The sequence below is a fragment of the Protopterus annectens genome, chromosome 11.part0, assembly GCF_019279795.1.
Source record: "Protopterus annectens isolate FY-2018-M chromosome 11.part0, PAN1.0, whole genome shotgun sequence".
Taxonomy (NCBI): Eukaryota; Metazoa; Chordata; order Ceratodontiformes; family Protopteridae; genus Protopterus; species Protopterus annectens.
In genome coordinates, this window is record NC_056745.1 from 248,756,782 (window position 1) to 248,779,043 (window position 22,262).

Here is a 22,262-nt window from a genome sequence, read left to right on the forward strand (position 1 = left end):
ATTCTTTTATTTGCACTTTAGATGTGCAATCATTGTATACTAGCATCCCACACCATGGAGGGCTTGAAGCAATAAAGTATTGGCTGTTGAAATATGGACAATATTCTGTTGAACATTGTTATTTTTTGTTGGATTTAGTAAGAATTGTATTAGAAAAGAATGTATTCTTTTTTGGGAATGAATGCTATTTGCAAGTGAATGGGACAGCGATGGGTACAACATTTGCCTCAGTATACTCTGATCTTTTATGGGGTACCTAGAGTGCACTTTGATATATGATAACAATATTCCCTTAAAGTCTGATTTGATAATGTGGTGACGTTATATTGACGATTGCTGGGCCATTTGGTCTGGCTCTGAAAACGGATGGAAAATGTTTGTAGAACATTTGAATTTTAATGTATTTGACGTTTTTGTGGATAGGATGGAAAGAGTAGCTATTGATTTCTTAGATGTACAGGTTACAAAGAACAATGATGGGACCCTGAGTACGGGGTTATATAGAAAACCATTCACTAGGAATTCTGTATTGAGAGCTCATAGTTGCCATCCAAAACACACTATTTTGAATATACCTAAATGCAAGTTTCAGAGGTTACGCCGCATTTGTAGTAATAATGATGAATATCAAAAAAAATTTAGACAAATGGGGAATAGGTTTGTCCAGAGAGGCTATAATAGATGCTTCATTAAAACAGAAGAATCAATGGCATCCCATTTAGAAAGAAATCTAACACAGATGAATAAACAGAATGGGGCAAAAGTAGAAGAGCAAGCCCCATTTAGATTTATAACATTATATGGTACAAATACATACAAACTATGGGGTATAGTTAACAAGCATTGGTATATTCTCAAAGCTGCTCAATTCTTTGAAGGACATCTTACACAATATTGTAAGTTCAGATATAGGAGAGGCAAAAATCTAGGAGAATCCCTTGCATGGAATAACAGGATGGATAGTAAAAAACATAAACTTGATGCTGTTAAAGGATGTAATGCATGTGGAAACTGCATTTACTATAAAGTTATTTTGAAAACTAAATCTTTTACTTCTATTAATCCAACTGAATAAAAATACGAAAACAACTTACAACGTTAAGTCACAAACCATCCAATAAGTGCCATGGCTCTTTTATAACCTTGTGCTGTCGAAATAACCACAAAAACCACAAGGTAAATCCAAATGGAATTCAGCAACAAATATCAAATATAAGGAATCGTGGTGGAATAGGACACTGAAGAATAAACTCCAAACTGATGCGAACTGAACAAGTAAATCAATATCCTTTAGTCCAAAGAAGAACAACGATACAAATGGTAAATGCACTTAAATAACAAAAATCATTCCAATAAGGTTAAGCGCTTTCACCCATACAACTCGTGGGCTTCATCAGAACCTTTTGAATAAAATAACAAAATCCTTTTAAAAGAAAAAAGGCACCAAAAGGAAGCGGAAACTGATGTAATATCCTGTATAGCAAAATACAGGCCCCTGCCCTTATACACCAATCATTAGATTTAAAATTGACGCCAGCATGAAGCTGAAAAATACGTCATTTCCTGTGTTCTGTCTTATGCTATACTCCACCCCTTAAAGGCCTCACTGCACTTCCTAATACTTCAATATATACAAAATCTATCAGTGTAGTTCGTGCAAAAAATTCAACAATAAAATTCATCGCAATGACCATGCTTAAGCATCCATGCTCATATTGATTTAAAATATTTAAAATGAGCACACTGTATGATAATAATAAATCTAAAATATATACACAAAAATCCTATAATAAACCTATAATAAACCATATCTCAAAAACCTAACAATCACTTCACCTATACAACCTAACGAATATATAAGTATTATGTAACCAACGTTTACTTGTACATAATATAATTATGTGAAATTAATATATATATAAAAAATCCGCAATAAATATACATGTGAAATAAGTTAAATCATTAATAACTGATAAACAATCATGTACATTATTTTAAAATTGGTTTACAAGAAATTAATTTGTTGAGGCCAGGGTATGTGGTGGCATCTAATAAAAGTTGCCACCAGACCTCTTTAAAACTCAACACTGTTTTGTAATCTCCACCTATAGAATTGACAGTAATGGTTTCAAGAATAGCAAACTTAAAATTATGTGTTTCATCAGTGGAAATTATATGCCGATATAGGGCATTTGACACATCTTTTTTGTGAATACTATAAATATGGTCATAAATGCGTTGTCGAAAACAATGCTCTGTTTTGTCTACATAAAAACATATGAACTCACTACATTTGGCAATATAAATTATCATCGTAGTCCTACAATTCCCATATTTGGGTATAATAATTGTGTGAGTCTCATTTTGGATTATCAATTTTTTGTCTTCTAGGATATACTTACACTGGTTACAAGAACCACATTTATAGGTATGAATTAATTCATTTTATTTCCTATCCCTTTGTTTTTCCTGGGAATCAATACATTTTTAATATTTTTACCCATTCTGTATGTGATTCTCTGTTTTTCCCCGTTATTTGTATCAATTTAGGATGCTGAGAAATCAGGTACCAAAATTTGTTTACAAGATAAATCACTTTGTCAACTACTGGGCTATATAATAATATTAAGGATCTGTCATTACCATTAGACTGACTTCCATCTCCTTTATCATCTTTAATCATATGTCCGGATTCAAATCCCAATAAAGGACAGTATTCCCTGTCCCTTTCTTGAATGACATATTTACCTATAGTAGATAATTTTTTTTCAGAATAACCTCTCTCAACAAACAATTGTGTAATAAACTCAACTTCACCTGTCAATACCTTCACGTCAGACGTCATACGCTCAGCTCTGATAACTTGTCCTTTAAAAATGTTATGTTTCATATTTAAAGGATGATAGCTGCTGTATTCCAAATAATCATTAGTAAAAGTATTTTTCCTATATATTTTTGATTGGAATGTTGAATCATGTTTATAAATATATGTATCCAAACATGCAATTCCCTCAGTATTATATGTATACGTGAATTTCAGATATTCACTGGTGGTATTTAGATACTTTAAAAACTTGTCTAATTTTTCCACACTGTCATCCCATAAGATGTACATATCATCCAGAAACCTTGAATAATGACTGACATTTTTGAAATATTCTCATGGGAAAAGGGAGGTGAGTTCCCAATCAAGCATAACCAGGTTGGCAAAGATGGGTGCACAAGCAGCAGCCATAGCTAACCCCCTGGTTTGCTTGAAGTACTCACCTTCAAAATAAATAAAATTGTGTTCTAACACTAAGGTCATCAACTCCATAATAAGACTTATCTGTTCCCAAGTAAGATTGGCAAAAGATGTAATACTATTACAAAAAGCATCCAAACTAGCTTGTTTTAGTATGCTTGAAAAAAGATCAACAACATCTACAGTAACAAAAAACAAATTATCCATGTTAGTATTCGTAGGAAACATTCCCAAAAATTCCCAAGAATCTTTTACTATATGGGGAATTTTACTATATATATGTTTTAATGAACAATCTATATATTTTCCATAGGGAATGTTTTAGATTTACTACCAGATATGATTGGCTGGAAAGGGGGGGGGTCCAAGGTATTCTTCCCCGGGATTCATGAACCTTGCGCCAGGCGCCAGCATAGCGTCGGCGTTATAAAGCCAAATATGGCCCCCGAGCGATTCAGATATGAAGCAATCCCACGTGCACTACCGGGCGCGGACCGCCGCCCGCGTAGGTATGCTAATCACACTGTGTGCGGTATTGCACCATGCAAATGAAGGCAAATAGCAATTCACGAAGTGGGGCATGCATAGCGTAAGGGCACGGCAATGTAAACCGAAAAAAACGGTTTACATTTACCCAAACTTGACCAAGGACTAACGGAAGGCTGTCAACGCCAGGTATCATACAGGTGCAATATGCCAAGGGGAAAGGCACCGGGAATGTCCAAAGAAAACATCCACAAACTGTGAATACTGACAGAGATCTCATGTCCGTAGAAACGAGAGCAGAACCCCCGGATATGTGTACAGAAGGTGCAAAGCAATGAAATAATATGACAATGTCCTAAAAGAGCTGTATAATACACATCAGCTGTACAGCCACCACACACCATAGTATGTATGGAATGCCCAACCCCAGCGCAAGGGTTGTCAAGGAGTGGTGGCAGTGTTCGGGCCGTAACCATGTATTAGCAGTCAATGCCATGCAAATGAGGCAGATAATAGTGAATCGCAAAGCTGGCGCGGTGTAAGGATGGAGCAAACGGCGCAGCGGTACTACACCGAGGAGTGGCCTACACGAGATACATGTCAATCGCAGAGGGTGTGCCACAGTAGGAGGAAGCATATTGGAGGCCAGCAAACCTGGGCTGTACAATGCACATCACAGCAGCAGGACCGGCGTGAGGAAATAGATGCGCTGAGAGTACATAATGCGCGTACAGATGCATGTGCACGAGGATGACTATGTTCCCCAACACAGTCATGTGGACGGCCTCCCGTCAACAGCCACGGATATAGGAAGGTAATGCGGAGAATATGAGGAAATGCGGAAGCAGTGTAATTGGAGCCGTAATGAGCAATCAACACCAATTAATCCAGGAAGGGCAAACGCGGTAGCCGACAACTCTGTATGCAGACTCCTGCATAACGGGAAAGGGGAGGCATATGAATGCAAAGATAGTAGGGGATGTAGTAGAAATGCAAAGAACAAAGAGCCGAAATAGCACAGCCAAGTACAGAGGTAGCATAACTGCGGCTGCAGATAAAATGCATCATATGCCATGTGCCTGCAGGATGCAGTAATGTAAGATGCAAAGCTAAGCCAATGCAGGCAACTGTAATGCAACACTAAAGGCAATACCGTTGCAGTTGCAACCGTAAAACACAGAAAATAATCCATGGATACGGCTGCACAGACACACCCAATGACATCACCGGGTATACAGCACAACAGTATAAAGTGTGAATGCACACAACACACAGCGCGATTTCCCAAACGCCGCACCATAGGGTGTAAACACACGGGGAACTTTTAATATGTATATGGTGGGTGCCGCCGTGGCCGTGATGCATAGGTATGTGGCAGAGACAGACGGAGTTGCGGAGAGCGGTGCCGACAACTACCACCGTGAGGCCTCACAGGAGAAGGAGAGTGTTCAGACCAAGGGTGACCTACCAGGGGCTGCAAGACCTGGAGATAGTAGAGCGCTACAGGGTGGACAGGGACACGTTACAGCAAATAGTGGAGCTGTGCCGCCACGCCTGAGAACAAGAGACAACAGAGGGGAGCCCATCCCAGTGGACACAAAGGTATGTGTGAGCTTGCGAATACTGGCTACAGGTACCTTTCAAAGGCCAACCGGGGATATAATGGGTATCTCACAGGCATCAGCATCTAGGGTACTACACCAGTTCCTGGATGCCATGTTACATGCCCATGAGTATATAAACTTCCCCAGATCTCAGGAGGTGTTGGCTAGCAATATGCGCCGCTTCCACCGTGTGGCACAATACCCGGAGGTACTGGGTGCGATCGACTGTACGCACATAGAAATCAAGTCACCTCCTGGGGAGCAGGGTACACGCTACATAAACCGCAAGGGATACCCCTCCATCAATTGCCAGGTCATGTGCAATGCGCAGGGCATTATCATGGATGTGTGTGCTGGCAGCCCTGGAAGCTTCCACGACTCCCATATCTGGCATGCCTCACAGCTGTATCAGGTATTCGCCAGGGGGGACATCACACAAGGTCACCTTGTGGGGGATGCTGGCTATGCACTGGAGCCGTGGCTGATGACACCCATCAGAAATGCACACACACACATGCAAGAACGCCATAATGAGGCACACGCACAAACCAGAATAATCATAGAGCGTGTGTTTGGGATTTTGAAATCACGGTTCCGGTGCTTGGATACATCCGGTGGAGCCTTGCAGTACTCTCCAGGCACATGTGCCCACATATTCATAGTATGTTGTATGCTACACAATATGATTCTGCGGAAACAGCTGCTGCAGGGACATAATGGTGTAGGGCCACCAAGCCCGCCACAACTGCCAAGGCAAGCACAGGCACAGGGCATTCAGCGCCATGAACACGCTGTGCCAGCCCCAGTAGGTAGACGGAGGCGTACCCAATATGCCTATGCCCTGGCAAAGAGGGAACGCATAGCACATACTTTGACAGTGTAGGCCCCATGGACTGACACCTCCTTACCTGCACACACAGTGAAATGGACACCACACAAACATGTCCGCCCGTAATGTGTACCGTATGGCCGGACCTATGTGTGACTCCAACAAAGGCACCGCCCAAACACTGCACACCCAATAGCCAGCAGAGCATGGAACGCCAACACCTCACCGCACGCCGGTTCTACAGCACACGGCGTTGCCTTATGCTGCCACTATCGCCGCAAGTCGACCACATATGTACTTATGTGCATACACAGATACGGAAATAGATATCAGTACACATGTAGAAATATATGTACGCATACACAGATATAAAGTACAACAGGGTAATATGGAACCCAGGGATGCAAGTTCACAGATAGGTAAGACGCGAAATCTCCACATAGTAAACATAGTGACCGACAACCCGATCATCCGGGAGGGTGGGCAGAGCAGGTAACGCCAGCCATGGAAATGTCAACCTGCATCAATACATATCCGCGTGTCGGGATGATCACCAGTCCACGGTACAGTAACGGGATATGTGCGTGTCATATCCATAGGATATGAGTGCGGAGATACACGCCGCCGCCGGCGATGCGGCCAACGTAGGTATTGTGTTCAACCGTCGGTAAAAGGCGCAAGCATACCAGTGAAGTGTACGTCATTATGAGGAACGTACCTCATTTGGGGTGTAAAACAGTTCATGTCCCTCGCAGTTCCACAAAGTTCCACATTGAAAATGTCTGTCAAACATCCATTGTTAGGAATGTATTTAAATGACATCCTGGTAAATAGAAATGAATCATAGTAATTCATTAAAGGTTCTTCACTGTAAGTAAATCAGCATATTCTAATCATCCTATGACCTACATAGCTGAAGTTGTTACTATGCCATTACTATGTGTTCCACATTATGCCCATTTGTTCCACATTACTAATGTGTGTGTTCCTCATTTTGGAAATAGAAGGTTGAGAGCCATGGCGGCAATATGTGTATGTGTGAGGTGAGGTTGTCGTGGTGTTCCGCTGTGTGTGTGTAATGTGTGTGCCACTGTAAAATGTGTATGTAGATGACATGTCACAGGCGGAGTGTAATAACATGCGTAGGCATACAGTACAGGAACTATAGGCGTATGTACAGCAGTACCCACAAAGTAGTACTGACATCTCCTCAGTGGCTATGCACGTGGCGTAAAACGATGCAAAGCGGAAATGTCCCAGAATGTACCACAGGGCCATAGCCAACAGGAGATGCAAAGGACGCATGTACAAACCATGACCGTATGTATGGCGTCCATAAGGTAGACTCAACACGACGCCGCAACGTTACACAGCATCAGGCATGTACGGCGAAAATACGACTGTGCTAACCCGCACCGATCGTGAACACTTACGGTCCGTAAATACCGCTGTGTGTTCCACGACCGTTAAGTAAGCAAGCGGCACACGAATAGGAGGCTACCGGTAGCATACAGGCCGCCCCAAGTATAGGTCCACAATCACCGTAACTATCAGTGACAAAATGCCAATGGATAGTAGGCACGGACGAACATCCGCAGATATATAACCGATGTGAAGGAGGAATACGTGCAGGAAGCACACATGCAGGCGATACCGACACCACACGACATCAACAAAACAAACATTCCCAGAACAACAGACAGGTAACCTGCAGCTCCCCAAGCAGGGATGGAGCACACACACAAGCATATCTTGTATGTATAAATGCAAGACCCACATCCCGTACCCGTCACCCACATCCGCAGATATACCCCATTGCACATATCAAAGGGATAACAGCTAAAACCGTAGTACAAACATACAGGCAGTCAATGACAGCGGCATACCCACAACAAGCCGCGTGGGAAACACTAGCAGCAGCTGATGCATCCTTGCATCCGTTGTGTACAGGAATATAACAGCTATGTTACACATCTGAATGCACAACGCCATCGACAGACGCCGCCAGGACACGGAGACCCACATGTCGAACAGAATACCATACCCAACACACACAATCCACGGCTAACACCACAGCGAAATGTACCTGACACCACACATAGCGGATGCAGTCACACAAACATGATACAATACATACCATCCTCACGAAGGTATTGCAAATAACCAATGGCCACACGAGGAATGAACAATGACCCAGTGCCGACGCGTAACGCAAATGGAGGGATCACCGGTGATATGCGTATAAGTACACACCGAGGAACAGCTATTGGCGTGATGAACCCACATGCCTCAGGTGACGGCGAATATAAGGAAGACTCCCTGGATATTCAAACCGTATGTTCATACCGAACAAATAGCGAATACAAACGGAGTAGCAAGCAAGTACTGACGAATACAGAACCAAAGGCCGGAAAGGTATGTCGAACCCAGGAGATGTACTGTTGTGTAACGCATGATACGTATGACGAATCTGTACAGTATGTGAACGGTGTGTGTAGGTAAAGATACCTGTCCATCAGGCAGAGAGTGGTGAAAGTTGGTTATGTAATGCTAAGCCGCGCAGCATACCAATGACTGGGAACAACGTGTGCACAGCAGTGGGACAACATGTACACACCCGGGATAACCCCAGGTTAGGCTTGCCACCTTTTCAAATGGCCAAAGTGGGACATTGTCGGGACACACATCAGATGTTACAGGTGGACACATACCCATGGTCAGTACAAAGGGTAGAACTTTACTCTTTTGCCTAAATAAAATCGTAGTCTTGTAGCAGTTTAGTTGCTTATTGTGTGTCTTGTAACATTTAGGAATTTACAAACATAAATAACTATGTTATGCAACTGTTACATGAAAATGGGACATAATTATGTCCCACAATCTCAGGACATTTGCCATTTGTAATATGTTTTGTCAGGACACAACTGCCCAAAGAGGGACTGTCCCTTGCAAAGTGGGACAGGTGGTAACCCTACCCCAGGTCTGCCATAGGGATTTCAAACACAGAACAATGCCACCACCCACGCTGATGCTGGCAGTGGATATCCAACAATGAAGTGCCACAGCAGGGGATAGGACATGTATGTATAGTGTCACAGCACACATGTGCATGGGCATATACCGTCGATGTCATACGGAATGTGCGCATGACGTGCACGTATCCCACGCAGTAGGGGTGACTATGTCAATTATGTGTAATGCAAAGCTGTCATGATGGATATGTTCAGAAATCATAGACAGTATCACAGGCATAGCATGCATGATGGAGGGATGGCCTAATGTTATGTACATAAACAAGATATGTATGGCCTGCACATATGGGACAATGTAGTAGCAGAATAGGTACGCAAAATGGAGGGAACAGCAAGTAACCATGTCCAAACGTTCCATAGCAGGTGCAATGTGTGCCACAATGATGTCCAGCAGGGCCGTGTGTAAACACATGTGCAATGTACACAGCAGTGACACCCCCCCCATGGTAATGTCCACTGAACGGCAGAAGTGGATGTCAACTGTATGTCTATACAGTACGTCCGCTGTGGTGGTACCATGGGTCTGTGTCACCCTACCAGCAAGGGAGCTATCACATGACTAGTGACACAGTGTGCCCCTGTGGGATGTGCACAGGACCTATGTCCCACAGCACGGTGTGTGTCCAGTCTGTGGATGTCACACAGACGCCAGGGCAGAGCAATGTGGCATGTGTGCACACATGCAGGACTGCTCCTCCCACCCTGCCTACTGCAAACGCCATGTAGGAGTACTACATGCATCAGTACTGCGGAGAACATGGCCCATGGCAGAGTAGATTACACCCCTGTGTTAGTGCCATGCAGGTGAGTACAGATGTGTTTCAGGACTGTCATTTGCATATGTAAACTGTCTGAGCTGGGTAGAGATCACAGCATGACTATACTGAGACATGTAACGTTGTATCCATTGTGTAAGGTACACCACACATGTGTTATTGTACCACTGCCCGCGTGTACATGTGTGTATGGCACAAGTACAAGGGCACCCAAGGTATCAGCTAGACATACGGTCCAGAAATGCGTGGTCCTGCACATGTGTACCCACGCCATGGTGGAATATGGCAACCACAGCACCATGTGGGGCATGTGTGTGTACATCAACCATGTACAACGTGATATGCCTGTATAGGGACAGTATCCATGTGATACACACCGCATGACTGTCAGTATGCAAAGGTGATGTGTATGCACTATGTGTGATGTAACTGATGCAATGATATCTACATGATATATCTGCCACACTGACACCTGTATGGTTGTAAGCAATATGAGTAGGATGAGCTAGAATGCTGCCAGGTATGTAGATGTGGTATATGTAGGCATGGACAATACTGTGTGACAGCAGGTAGTGTACGTATGCAAATACTGAGCATGAGGGGCCACATGTCTGAGGACTGTGCAATGTCACATGTCCCTGACTTGTTGTAGTTAGCATGATATGCCTGCACCACTGTGTGACCTGTACAGGAGGCACATGGCGTAACATCCCGAGACATAGGGTACGATGTGATGCTGGATGTGTACATTGGCAATAGCATAAAGTGGAATGGCGCTGAAGGGCAAAGAGCGGATCATGTCTGATGTGATACCCTCTGTACCACCCCAACCACCCATGCAATAGTATGACAGGTGGCCAGCATGGGATGTGGTGTGCTGTGGCGCACATAAGCCCAACAAGGGTGCCAGTAAAGGCATGCAGGTAGTCAATGAGTGTGTGAAGCATGTATGTCAAGATGTGGCCCAGTGCCATACTGAATGGCCCAGTCGTGGGTGTACAAATGCAGCCCCATGCGTGCAATGCAGTACCACCCATGTGTAGTGTGATAGATGTGGTAGTGTGGTGGTCAGGGTACACAACGTACATGAATGGGCTAGCAGTCAATGCAGTGTGCTGCTGCAGAGACATGTAACAGCCAGGTTGGCGGGATACAACAACTACGGCGATTGGAGGTGACATTGGGACTGTGTTCCCGGACATAACATGTGCATGGCAGTACTATGTATGTGTCCACAGGGTTAATACAATGTCCAGCCAAGGATTGGAACCCTGTAGTGAGTGAGAGTGTGTATTGTTGGTAGGTATCCCATTGGCAGGCACGATGCCAGCAACATCTGTGTTGGCAATGCCTGCATGACTGTGGTATGCTGCATTGAATGTGGATGTAGTCAAACAGCAGAGACATACCACCACACTGCGTGAGGGCCCACACTGCAATGTCTGGCAGTCATGTGTAGGTAGCTAGCTGTGGAGTATGTCATGCACCATGAGGACACACCATGACTGTCAAGTGACACACCACACACAGGTGAACATAACTACCGTGCAACAGCCTGCACATGTGCCCATACAGCACGTGTGCATGGAACAGGAATACCACTGTGGCGTCTGTGAAAAGGCCAGTACCACCATGTCTCTGTGTGGAATAGCATGGTCCCTACCAGTGTGTAAATGTAGCAGAAGTGCACTGTGATCAGTGTTGGCATAGGCACGTAGACTGTCCATCGTACGGGGTGCCATGCCATCAACTACCTCTGTCAGTGGATGTCGGTAATACCGGCTGTAGAGTGTATGTACCATGCATGCTGCTATGGTTGTGTGTTTAGGGTGTGGCTAGCAGGGACGAGAAGCATGGATGTTCAGCAAACAGAGGGGGGATGTGTGTAGGCCTAGCACACAGACACATGGAGGTTTGGTGCATGCCGAGGGTAGTGTAGGTATGGTATGTGTCGTGTAATGTGTCACCCAGCTATGTGTACTGCATGGCCAAGCATGTGTGGGTACATGGGAGTCCATACTAGGGAAGGGCGTGTTGCTGTCAATACATAGCAGTAGCAACTGTCCTAGGTGCAATGTACAGTATGCCAACACGACCAGCATGTAACCTGTGGTGTACAGTGTATTCACTGTCGCGTGTCACAATGTGCATAGTGGTCACGAACATGGGTATCTGACCATGGATTACCTATGATGCAATGTGTCTTGGGAATATACAGTATGTGTGTAAATCACTGTGTGGTGTGGGAACCACCCACCCGTGTGTGTTGCAGTCCAGGTATGTGCCTGGGAGGTATGAGCTGTGTACAATCTGGACTGGCAGGTATGCCGTGTAGGGCATGGAGGCAGGTCCCAGGCACTGCAGATAAATGACATGTGTGCTGTACTGTGTGTGCAGTGCTTGTGTACAGCACAGTGGAGGGTGTAAGCATTGTCACACATCACTGCATGCTGTGCCTACCTGTGACAGCCCTGCCGGAGACAGACATGTGAAACCGCTGCACAGGCAGCATAGCATGTGAAGATGTACATGTGGGCTGCACACCTTAGGCAGATGTCCACAGGTCATGTGTGCCACGGTAGTGTGGTTGAACACGACTATCAGACTGGACAAACACCACATGCCTGCATAACTACAGTATGACCATAGTCAACAGTCCCAGTGACAGAGTAGGCCAATGTACACTATCCCTGCATGCAGACCACTTTCTACTGGACACCTGGCTAGACACACACCTGGAGGGTTAATTCACCATTGAGCCATCACATGTCCCAGTCCATGTGGGCCGTACAATGTCATCACAGGGTGGTCACAATAGCAGGTGGCAAGGCAGACACGGTGTACCAGGTGATGTGTCATGTGTGCATATGTCGACTAGCACAGCCGTTCACATGTCTGCAACATACTGGTGCACGATGTATACTGTTACATGATGTATGGAACTGCACTGTCACCCACTACAGGGCCATCTGACACAGGTGTGTTGTGACTGGTGTAACCCATGTTTGCACAGGATACACACCGCTGTTGTAGGCAGCCATGCTGGTGGCTACCAGTGATATATGCAGTGGTCATACAGACATACCGCACACAGTGTTCATGCAGGAATGTCCATTGTCGTGGACGATGTGCTGCTATGTGAATGTAGGTGTGTGTTGTGAATGTTACACATCCAGAAGACACCATCTGGTGCAGTCATGGTTGTCAACACCAGTACACACATCCACAGCAGTCAGAACCCAGTCCTGACAATGTGTGTCAGTCACCCTCGTACTGTGTGACATATGTGCACATGGCGGAACACCTCCCACTGTCATCTAGGCTGGCTACATGATGGCTGGAATGTGCTGTAGAAATGTACAATGCTGGTAGCCCAATGAAGTACCTGGAATCAGACACAGTACGCTATGTCAGCCATGTAAACCATGCACAACAATGACCGCCCAACAGACACAAACAATGCATTGACACATAGAACATGTGCACATGCCAACCCCCAATGAGGTATGTTGCACATATTGATGTACAATTGTCATCTATGGCCATAGCATGGATGCAGACACACATACTCCACAGGTAGTACCATGTGATGTAGGTAGGGGGGCATTGCTCGTGTACATGTCACAGTAGCTGTACACACATGTCCTGGATAGCCGTCATGTAGGGGTAGCTGTGGTATGTGACTACTGGACATGCCTGTACAAATGACCATGTCCCACAGGAGATGTGTTATGTGTACCACATGTGTCATGCTGACAACAAGCTGTGATGTGTACGGCTGCCGGTGTACCTGTGTGACATTGTCTGTGATGGGTGCAAAGGCATATAGTATCGTATTGCATGCACACAAGCCCACATAGGTCCATAGCCTGTACATACAATACAAGGAGTGTGTGGGATGATAGCAACCCACAGGAGGAGATGGGCATGGCTGGCAGGCCACAACCACATGTGTGTGTACGGTGTTCACGTCCACCACACATGAGCATCTGAGAGGCTAGTGTTACAGCTGTACAGGGTTGCATGCATATATGTTCAGCAACATCCCTGTGTGTCCCACCACTGGCCCGTGGACCGATGGACACCAACCAAATGTGCAGATATGACATGTGCACAGCACATCACAGATGCCTACTGTACAACAGGCTTACCGTGTAGACATGTGCACAGTAGGTCTGTGCCAGCTGCAGTCAAACATGTAATGTGCCGCACCACACCAATAGTCCAGGCCATGCCACAGATGGACGTGCATGCATCTGTGTATGTATGGCTGTGAATGTCTCCAGCATAGCAATATAGCTGTGTCACCGTTGTGAACAACAATATGAATGTGTCATATGTGTGAGGGGTGTCATGCATATGGTCTGATCGACGATACCATCAGTGACCCTGCTATGTGAACATCCCTGTCCCCATACATGGATACCTATGCCGTGCCCAACACCACATTCACAGAGGGAGGGATGGCGGTGTGTAGTGCAGCAGCAGACATGGGGGTGGCAGCAGGCACTGGATGTACACATATGTGGTACCCACATCGGTGCAGGCAACCATCCATGTGCACGGGATAGCGGTGTGTGTCCACATACAGCACTGTGTTGATCAATATCCCAGCACATAGCACCTGCCAGGGTTACAGTGTATGCATGGATGTGTGATACCTGCATGCACGAGACACACCCTCAGCAAGCAGCGTGCAGCATACCTCGCTTGAGGCCAGTGTCCACACCATGACAATAGACATGTTGAATGTCCATATACACATAGCACTGACATATGGAATGGACAGCCACCCTGCCAATATCGTAAACCCCCAGGTGGATCACAACCCAGTGCCATGTATGTGGCATACCCTGCCATACCATGCAGACCTGCCCAGCAAGGCTGCATGAGCTATCACAGTCCTACATGGTGCAATGGACAAAAGGCACTCTCACTATCAACCATACACAGCAGTAATGTGGCGGTGATGCACCCTGTGGTGTCACAGGTGCTGTGTGATGCTTTGGACAATGTGTGTGTGTACATGCTATGCATGGCCTGTCCTGCTAATGTGTCATGGTTACACATTGCCCTATGTCTATCACATGTGCAACACAGGTGAGCTGTGGCAAGTTGTCCAACACCCGTACAGTGCTGTGTGGATGTACATGGCACGACACATGCATGTGCAGGTGTCCATGTGTATGTGTACAGTGCCACTGCTGACGTTCACAATGGCTACAGACGTGATGTGTACTGACATATACACAGCATCCAGGTGAACAGCAGCACCGACGTCACATGGGGACCTATGCCAGTGATATGGACACAGGTGCAGCCAGGTACACATGTCCACAGCTGGCTAACATCTACATGGTGCGTGTACAGTGTGATGGGGTGGCAAACAGATATGATGTGACACACACTGCTCAATGGTGTGAAGACAACACATCGGCTGTGTCACTGCCACGATGCCTTTCACAGATTACTGTGCAGATGCCGTACTTGTCATAGCAATGTATCTCCAACAGTATGCCAGCACAGCAGTGTAAATGTGACCTGCCACCATCATTATGTCTTACAGATAATGCCACGATCCCGGCTTCCTGCATTCAGTCGACAGGAGGAGGAGGTGATCATACCATACCTCCATAGTAATCATAACATGTTATTTAGTCATGTGCCACAGCAGGCACAGGAACGACAGGAGATGTGGGAGGAGGTGTGCAGGAGGGTGAACAGCCTGGGTGGATACAACCGCACTTATCAGCAGATCCGCAGGCACTGCACAGACCTGATCTGGCATGCAAGACAGCGTGCCGCTGCAATCGCCAGACAACAACGTGGGACAGGTGGTGGGCCACCAACCCAGCCCCAACTCACAGCCACGGAGGAGCTCCTGGCCAGTCTGGGGACACCCACGGAACAACACGCAGAAACCCATGCGTCCATCGTGGAGGTGGGTGCCTCCCGAACTATGAGCTTGGAGCTGCATGGTAAGTCAGGGTTGCATGTTTGTATGATAGGCGTGGGGGTGGGTGTCATAGTACAACACATAATATAGCCATACATGCCAGGTATATGGCCACACACAAGGCATACTACAGTATGCTATGTTGTGTTAGCAGACATGTGCATAGCACATGCTAACTCACAGACGCATGATGTGACATGCACACTGCTGACTGTGGTGATAGTAATGGATAATGTGTATACCTTTGTGTCATCCCTTTACAGGTATGGCTGGCATGTCGCAAAACACAAGGGTCTGTTGCAGGTAAGTCTGTTGCTAGTCAAAGGCATGATATGGTGTATTGATATTCCCCATGTGTCCATGCATGACATGCACACCTGTGTGTGCCCCAGTCACGGTATACAGGTTGCACCACCCGACACACACCACCCATGTACAGTAGATACAACCGTTAGCGTAGAGTGGCATGACACCACACGGCCTATTGGTGTGTCACGTGCATTCAGCTATGCATACAATGGTGTAGGTGTTCCACAATGGCTGCATGTGTAGTATGCATCGGTATGCCTCTGCAGTATGCACACAGTACCACATAGTGAGCTGTGATCTTGCCAGAGCACAGGTGTTACCAATGTGACCTATGCCCCTGCATCAGGTGCACACGTTGTGACATGGCACATGCCATGTCCCATGCACGTGGATGTCTGGCTGCAACATTGTCACACCATGACATGACCTATGCATGACATAGCACACATCCACACTGTCCGCATATCTGTAGGGAATGTGACACCTTACACTACTATGGTTGTATGTCACATGGGCCACCACAGGGCCATGTGCACGATGTCCACCACACACAGTTGTCAATGACCCAGACAGACAAGGCCATGGTTGATACCTACAGGCATGTTTCCACACAGTACATCCACAGTGGGTAGTCACCGTTGCACCCTGTACACACATAGTGGGCTCATCACTGTAGTGGCCCCCCTGGACATCCGATGTAGTACACCACTGACATGGAATGCCTCTCCACAGCTACTACGGGTGCCTCCAATATCCACCACATACGTGCTGCTGGGCGGCTTTACTGACTGACAGACATGGCAATGTAATGCGTCCAGGTCACGCATCACACGGAAACATAACTGTGTCCTGCTACTGTGCAGTGGCACAGTGCCCGCACTCCACACTGTACAGCTATGTACACAGCTCACACCAACCGCACCTGCACAGACATCCCTGTTAACCATACATTGTATCTGTGGACTGTACATAACACTGCACCATGACAGCCATTGTGATGTGGTGCATGCGGTGGGACACCATCGCCACATGTCCACATGATACCACATGTTTGCGGTGTACATGACATAGTGTCGGCAGACATGTGTACTGTCAACTCGCCCATGGCCACACGGTGTATCACGGTGATGCATGCAAACTACCATGAATGTGTGTACTGCATGCCTACTAAAAGACACCTGCCTGTTGTACTGTTCCCCACCAGGGCAGTGTGCATACTGCCACTAGGAATGTCTGGTCTACATTCACTGGTCTGTGGTGTGTGAATGCTGCATGCCACCTGCAATATCACATGCATGATGTCTGTGTGTGTGTGTGTGTGTGTGTGTGTGTGTGTGTGTGTGTGTGTGTGTGTGTGTGTGTGTGTGTGTGTGTGTGTGTGTGTATTGTAACTGACGGTATGCCTTTGTATTGACAGGTGCTGTAGGTGAGTTCCCCTCCTGCGGTCAAGCTGATGCTAGTGTCCCCACAGATACTAGTGGTGATGACCATGTGCATGAGGCACAGGCAGGGTCGTCACAGGCACACACTGTGCCATTGGATAACATCACACTTACGTCCCCTTCATCCCTGAACACGGTTCGGATGCTGACACATACCCCAACACCGTTGCCCATAGATGACGGTCAGTCAGCGTCTGTTGGCATCGAGCAGGAATGTGTGGTGGCTGCAGAAGGTGTGGGTACACACAATGTTGCCAGTGTACTGACTGGTGCAGTGCCACGCAGGCATGTGGCAGGTGCTGCTCGTAGGGGGAGCACCGCTAGACATACACCTGCCGTACAGGGTGCAGCAGCTGGTATAACCAGACGCATGTTCCAGACTGTAATGGTGGCGCAGGCACGTGCCGAACGGCAGAACCAGGAAGGGCAGAGGCTGCAGAGGTCCGCAATCCGTTCCTTGAATGACAACATCCAGGCATTGGCGAATGCCCAACAGCATCTTGCCGATGTTCTGGATAGGAGATTGGGTGAGATGGCTGGTATCCTCGACCGAGGCATGGCCATCCTTGAGCGTGGGCTGTCCGTGCAGGAATACCAGGTAGGGGTGAGGCATAGGGCACGTAGGAAGCCAGCAACACCACTTGGTGCAGGTCAGTGTGCGTGCCACCTCCATGCCTGCCCACCCAGTGCTGGTAGCAGCAGCAGTGCAGCTGCTACTACACCCCACACCAGGACAGAGCAGGCCACGTGGGCGTGGCCCTGGACGGCGCCGGCTTGGGCAGGTTTCCAGCGGAGATGTGACATCGGAGAGAGGACTGTGTGTACCTACACCGTCGTGCCGATGCGACCCCAGGCAGGCCAGGTCACGTCGCGCAGGCGGACACAGTGAGCCGTAACACCTGCACTGTACAGTCTGGGGCTGCCAAGCATACCCGTGTAGGCATCACAGATTACTGAACTGTGTACACACAAACCCACACACAGCAAACACGACTGTAGGGCTCCACCACACCCACATGCAATGTACACAGCCATGCCCAGTCAATGCATTGGCCCTAACACACACACCTGATGTCATCCATTGGTACAGCCTATGCCTGTGGCAATACATATCACCCTGTGCATATGATGAAGTCTCTGCCACATAACTGTGAGCTACACCATCAGTGCATGGTTATGCAAACATATTCTGATGCACAGGGTGGACAAGATAGTGAGAGGTGTATGTGATACCTGTGTCCGCATAGTACATGATGTGTATGTTGTGGTGTGTGTGTATGGCTGGTGACAGGTGTGTATGTGATGTGGGTTGTGCACTGCAATCATGCAGCAGACATACCATGCAGGACAGGTGCAGCATTCATTGATCTGTGTACACAGTATGTGTGGTGGTTACATGTGTAGCACCATGTTGGTTCCGTTAACCCGCATGACAATGATGGTGTGCATGTGCCTACCGGGGAGCACTGTAATTAGTTCTTCACGCGTAGTCGGGGTACCCACAGGCATGTCTGGCAACATCAGCATAGCACAGGTACCGCGACCGGCATGGACCCCTACATAGGAACATAGGCGACATGTACATAACAGGTATGTGCCCTACGACATGTGTGGACCTAGCATGACCGTGTGTGGCTGCTAACACCCCTCAGGATGGGGATGCCACATCCATCAGTCCCCAGTCCTCGCCCAGCACTGACACACAGATGATGCCTGGTGCATAACTATATCCACACATCCACACCTCATTATTACTCCTGGACTTAGGCAATCAGTGCCTTTCCTTCACATGGGCTGGCACTTCTCACGTGTTGTAGGGGTCTGCCATTGACCCTGTTCCCCAGCACGCCGCCACACTCAACTTTGTGGTGATGTGTGTGACAGTCGCTTCTGTGCCCGTGTTTGCCTGGAGCTCAGGAAGTGGAATATGCCCATGTCACCCAGGTCAGACATGGCCGTATGCCAGGCACAGATCACCACAGAGCAGATGTGCTGTGAAGGTTTACAGCCAGAGTCCCCTTGGTCATGCAGCTTGTGACACATGTCCTAGCACCGTCATCCCCTTGTGTGTAACGCTTATGGCGGCCCTCCCGGATGCTGCAGGCGTCAGGTTAGCTACAGGCCAGATGTGCCAATGTACGCAGTCATTGCTCTGGTGTGTGATGTGTACAGGGGTACAATGAACACCCCTGATGTCGATGTGATTCCTTCCAGACCAGGAGGCCACAGTGGAATGTCTTCACACCCACATTGCCATTGTGTGTGTTGACAGATGTTAACGACAGGTGTCGTAGCCATTTCCATGAACATGTCCACCATCTGGAATGGCTTACCACCTACATGTGACATTGGGCCGAACATGTCCTTCACACTGGGTAGGTCTGCACCTTCTCTGGCATGTAGTAGCAGGCCATGGCTCTGGCACCACTTATCCATGTGTATGACACCCTAGGTGGATGTCCGTGTCACATGGGGTGTTGGGTATGGTGGCCGGTGCGTTGTCATCTGCATACCTTGTCTGCCACAATCCCCCTATGATTGCATGCACAGTGGAAGGTCATGGATTGGCAAAAACCCCGGGCCCCCAAACCTTGGGCCCTCCAAAAGGGGGACCCGGTTGGGGGCAAAGGACCGGCCACCAAAATTTTTTGTGGGGTTGGACTTCCCCCCTTCTGGAAACCCTGGGGACCTTTTGGTCCCACAGTTTGCGGCAAACCCTTTCCCAAACCCATGGGTGTGGTGTCTACGCCCCCCCAAAAAGGCATTTCCCCGGTGTGGGAAAACCCAGATCCCCCTAAAGGCCCGGGGACCAACCCAAAAAAGGAAAAGCCCGGGTTTGGGGGGGCCCTTGAATGGGGGGGGACCCATTGGTGCCCGGGGGCTTTTAACCGGGGGAAAAGTATGGGGCCTTTCCCCAAAAATTTTGGGGGGGGGAACCCTTGGGGGGAAGCCCCGGGGGTGGGGCTGGAAAGTCCATGGGCAACCCTGGCTGTGGGGCCCCGGGTTTTGACCCCGGCATTTCCCGCCCAATAGTTGGCCCCCCCATGACCCCAGTTGGGGAAGGCCCTAAAAGGGTTGTCCATGGGGCCCTTGCTTTCCAAACCCCCAAACCCAGATTTTTGGGGGTACCCATAAAGGGGGATGGTTTTGGGAGGACACTCTGGGGGATGGATTTTGTCCCCTGTTGGGGTGTAAAGTGTCCCCTGGTTTCCCCCAAAAATGTCCCCCTTTTGGGGGGCAAAGGCCGTGTTTTCCCTTTTGCCTTTCGTTGGCCAAAGTGGGGGCCCCAAATGCCTTCCCCTAGGGGCCCTTGGTTCCCCCATGGGGCCCCCTTTTAATACCAACCGGCCAAAGGGTGGTTTTTTGTGGGGATCATGGGGGAGCCGGGGTTTTTTAAATGGGATGGTTTCCCCGGTTTACCCTTGGGCTGTCATTTTTTACCCCAATTTTATGGGGGCCGTCAGGTATTTGGTCCCCCAAAACCATGTGGCCACCTGTGGTGGCGGGTCCCGATGTTTTGTTTGCCTGGGGGGTTTTTTGACCCCTATGGGGGGTTTTGAGAAAGCCCCCTTTTTAAATTCCTCCGGCCTTTGGGGACCTGGTTTTGGGGGGGACCCGGGAAAAAACACCGTCCTACGGTTGTGGTTTTTGGAAGGCCCTTTTTTGGCCCCTGGGCCGGTTTTTGGTTGGTGGGGGAAAACCCCGGGTCCACTTGGCCCCCGGCCCACCCTTGAGGGGTGTCTCCCCTTTTGGGGCTTTCCCCCCAGTGGATGGGTGAACCAGACATCCCCGAGGGATGGTGCATGTTTTTTAAAACCCCTTTTAGCCCGCCTGTGGTTTGGGCCCTTTCTGTTTTTGGTTCCCCCGGTGGTTCCCCTTGCCCCCCAATATGGTTTCTGTTGTTGGTGCCCATCCAAATGCCCCAGCATCCCAGGGAGGGGTGTGTTTGGGAAAAGGGGTTTTGGTTATTCCCAAAAGAGGCCCCTAAAGGTTTTGCATTTGGATGGAACGCCCTGCTGGCATTTTCCCCCCGGTTTTGTTTGTGGTACCACCCACGGGATTTCCCCCAGCCTGCTCATAAAAGGTAGCCTTTAAAAGCTTCCCGTAGGGGCTTTTAGATGAACCGCCCCGTCCCCCGTGGGGTGGGTGGTTTTGTTTTTGGTTTTTGTGGCTGGCCCGGTTTCTGTTTTGGGGGAAAACAAACTTTGGTCCAAAATTGTCCTTGGGGGTCGCCCCAGTGTATGCCCTTTTCGCCCCCGTAAAAACCAAAGGTTTTGAAATGCCCGAGGAAGGGGATGTAGATAGGCGAGGTTTTCCCCCCCCCCCTTCCGGGGGGTTTTGTGTGTGTGTGTGTTCCCCCCCGCTGAAAAGCGGGCCCCCCAACACAACCTTGGGATTGCCAAATTTTGGGGGGGCCCCCCCCACAAATATGCCTCCCGACAGCCCTTTAGTAAACTCGGGAGCGCTTTTGTAAATGCTTCAATGTAGTGGTTCATGTAGATAGGGAGGTTCGTCCGCCCCCTTTCCGGGGGGGGTGTGTGTGTGTTCCCAGCTGCCTCTGGAATGAACATGCTTTTAAAACCC